Genomic DNA, 4,347 nt, shown 5'->3' on the forward strand with positions numbered 1-4,347 from the left:
AGCGATACGAAGCAGCTGCAGACTCTATTTGCGTGTTTTGAGTCGCTGCGACGATGGATACGAATAGGCGGGATTCTCTTCTCGGCATCAACAGGCGTTTTACTAGGGAACCAAGGCTCTCGGCTAAAGGGTCGGTCCTCTCTCTCTCTCTCAATCTGATTCGGAAGAAGCCCAGGCGATCGCACAGCCGAGGCGAATCCCGATCCCTCCCTTCTCTCTCAGATTCGCGAGCTCCAGACGAGGCCGAGCCCTTCTTCTTCTTCTCCTCCCATGTATAGAAGACCTGGACGGAGCTCTCCCCATTCTCTCACGTCTGGATAGCTCACGGAAATTGCTCGACTCCGGACACCCTCTCTAGTTCGCGAACTCCAGTGAAGGCCGAAACCTTGCTCCCGTCCTGCTCCATTCCGTGAACCTCCTCCGCCGGTTAGCTCGCCGTCCCGAGCCCGAAGCCAATCCGACGTCGCCCTCTCTTCTTCGTGTATCGGAGCCGAAGCCAAGGCCGAATCCACCCCGTGTCTGCCCGATCACCCTGATCCCGCCGCCCTCTGCACCCAGAGACCGAACCTAGCAGCCAGTCGGCCCCGATTCCGTCGCCTGAACTGATCCCGAATTCTCGTGAGGTGAGTATCTCCTTCTTCTTCTTCTTCTTTTTCTTCTTCTTCTTCTTCTTTTTCTTCTTACCCTTTTTCCTTTTTTCTTCCCCTTCCCTCTTCCTTAATCTACTTTTTATACTTTAGCTACCATGATTTCCTCTCATTCAAGTCTAGAATTTCATGAGTAATTTTAGTTGGCAGCAGGTCATTTTCATGTGGAATTTTATTTTAGTTAAAGACCAAAATGCAGATTTGATTATTAGGGTGTGTATGTCATCACACTCCTAATCTTTGGATTTTCAAGTAAAGTGGCTTTGATGGATTCATAAGAAGCTTTTCTTGCTTATGTGATAACAATACATGTTGATTTATTTAGAGCAATGTTTATTTTATAAAAGTGGATAGTTCATGCTATGTGATTTTCTTAGAGAGCCTTGCATCCTTGTCGTTTATGGAATTTTGATATGCTTTGTAGTCATTGAGTTATGTCATTTGGGAATGATTCACTAATATTTGGAATTTATGCTTGAGCTATGTCACATGGTTTAGAAATTTTGGGTGTGAAATATGGCAAAGCTTGAGAAGCCATTTTCCTTCTTCGCTAAAGCACGCACATGAGGTGTTTGTGGAAATACCCCATTGGAAATTGTATAAGTATTTGCTCAAGAGGAGGTGTCAAGCTAGTGTAATGTTATGTGGTTCAAACATCCTAAGTGTATTTGGACTTGTTGTCCTTATATAGAATTCATGGTTATGAGATAAACTCTCTTGCTCTTGTTTACAACGAAGAGTTTAGCTAGCATTAAAGATTTCGTGGATCATAATTATTGTAGCATCTACACTAATGCTTTGGCTTTATAGTTGGCCCCTACTATCTCACGATGCAACCCTTCCCTCTTTTACTTTTTCTTAAGCATGTGTCCCCTTTTCTTATGGAATTAAGTGTCATGTTGAATTTCGTTTTCTCTCGATTATTATGCCAACATGTTGAAAACAAGATATAAGTTGAACGTGAAATTTGTTAACTAATCAAAAGGAAGTTTTGTATGGCATGCTTAAGTTGAGGTGATCGCATTTGGAAGTTTTGTTGGGAAAGTTCACCTTACTAGCGTAAATAAGATTCTTGTGATTCATATCTTGTTGTGGCAATTTGATTCGGTCGTGAAGCATGAGAAAGTGGTATTGCTTAGTGTCAAGGATGGATGAATTTGTTCTCAGATTTTATTGTTCATTTAGTGAGTTTCTTTAATATGGCTTTATTAGTAAAAATGCATGCATTGGGTCTTTTGCGATATCGGCTTGATAGTTTAAAGAAGACTTAGAGTTTCCTAGATATTTCCGTATGCTAATCAAAGCTTGTACATAGCCTTGAATGTTCAAACTTTCAATTTGGTGTTGTTGGCATGTTTCATATAGTTTGGAATCTCATTTATGAGTTAAAGATTTATTACTCCATGGATCTTGGCACTAGTATATGTATGTTCGCTTTAAGTATTGAGGTGTGCTGTCCTATGGTTTTAAGGGGCTTTTCTAGTAAGACCCTTCATTCTCGACATGGAGCTTTATGAGATTTGGCATAGTTGACATGGCTATCATATATTGATCTGTGTTGTTTGAGAAATGAACATTGGTTTATGAAAGTTATACTTGAAATATGTTATATAATGTGACAAGTCGAGAAGAGCCATAGTGTTTCTTTACTTAAATGTGCATGCTAAGTAGTAATTTTGTTGCTTAAAAAAAAAATTAAAACTTTTCTTTGAAATATATGGCAAGCAAACATAATTTCATCCTGTTTTTCATGTTCACATGAGTCATCACAACTAAAAGTATCCTTAAGATAAAGGAATGAGGGGTAGACATGCTCTATTGTATTTTGCTTGTATTTCTAAAAGCATCTATGAATTTGGAAAGGTAGAAAGCTTGTTTATTTATAAAGTGATAACAATACATAAAGAGATTTTATGGCTTGATTCGTGAGATTTCATAAATAGTTGGAGAAGGTCAAAACAAAGTGTGTAACTAGTTCAAGTCTACACTCCTACATGATTTATATTTTGGTTTGTATTCGTAGTGGAAGTGTGGATTGTTTAGAGCCAAGAAATGGTATATTGGCATCGTATGAATGTTCAAACAAGTGCAGAATTTTAATGTTTTAAGTGCTAGGTTGCTTGGGAGCAAGTTAAACGCAATTTTGCTCATTGGTTTTAAGCTTTAAAATTATTTGGAAAAGAGTTAGGTGCAGTTTTTATTGGTTTCATGTTGCAAACTGATTTTGGGAAGCAAAAATACATGCAGTTTTTTTATTATTTTTTAGCTGTCTAAATGGAGTTGGGAACATGTGACATGTAGATTTTTCATGTCTTTCGATTCCGGATTGCTGTAGGGATGAAATGCATGCAGATTTTTTTCATATATTTTGTCTCCGGATTGCAGTAGGAAGTAAATGCATGCAGTTTCTTCACTGTTTTGAACTTTCGGATTATTGTAGGAAACATATATGTGCAGTTTTTTCACTTTTTTGAGCTTCCGGATCGTTGTGGGTGTGAGATATGTGTAGAATTTTTACTGTTTTAGTTTTAAACTATTTTTTGAAAACAATGAAGTGCAAATTTTTAATTGTTTTATGCTTTAAATTGATGTACATACTAGTTGGGTGCAAGTTTTCGTTAGTTTCTTGCCCTGTATGGATATGGAGAAAATTAGATGCATATGCTCACTTGCTTCATGCTTTAGACCATTTGTGTAAGATAAATTGTGGAGAGCATTCATACGCTTTCTTTTCTTGAAAAGATTTTTGAGCTCGTTAAGATGAATATTCTTTGAATATTTATATTGTTCTTGAAGTAAGAAATATGTTTATATTTCTCTTATGATGATTTTAGTAGAGTTATAAAGAGTGAAATGACATCAACACCATTCTATTCTTATTTGCATTTGGCTCAAGTTGGACTGAAATTAAAATAGTAAAATTTCCTTATGTTCTCGTGGATATTTAGTAGTGTGCAGCATATAGAATTTGCTAAGGGGTCTTGTGAATCATTTTATGACTTGGAGGCTTTCATGATTTATCTTATATTAGAAAATTTCATACTTTTCTTTATATTGGAAAAATTTTGTGATTTATCTCACTTTTAAAAAATGGGTGGTTTTGTTCTATATTTGAAAGACATATTATTTGTTTTGTGTTGAAGAGAGTTTTGATATATCTTATATAAAAGAGCTATGATTTGTTTTATGATTGAAAATATATCATGATTTGTTTTGTGCTACAAAATTGTGCTTTTTTTTTTTTTTTTTTTTTTTTTTTTTTTTTTTTTTTTTTTTTTTTTTTTTTGCATTTCTTCTTGTTAGAAGCGTTTATGAGTCGGATTTATGAGTTGTTTGTGACAAGCTTTATAAATGCTTTATAAAGTTTTTAATGATTGTACCCCACTCCAAATGAGAGGAGGCACTTGATTTGTGGGTTGTTGGGTAGAATTTGGTGTCAAAAATAGATTTTTGGGAGAAGATTTTTGTAGGGTTTTGGGTCAAAACTAAAGGAAAAGTTTTAGTAGATAGTTTGTGTAAGAGTCTATGTGGCATTCAATTTAGAGATTTTCCTAGAGTCTTTTGAGACTTCTAGTTTGGGGATCCGCTTAGTATGGTAAGATCCCTTAGTAGTTTTGTAGAATAGGGTAGTGTTTAATATGCAAGTTGTCTTGTTAGTGATCCTTACTAATTTGTTAGAAGACAAGTGTTAAAACCAAAA

This window comes from Dendrobium catenatum, unplaced genomic scaffold (assembly GCF_001605985.2).
Source record: "Dendrobium catenatum unplaced genomic scaffold, ASM160598v2 fragScaff_scaffold_1220, whole genome shotgun sequence".
Lineage (NCBI taxonomy): Eukaryota > Viridiplantae > Streptophyta > Magnoliopsida > Asparagales > Orchidaceae > Dendrobium > Dendrobium catenatum.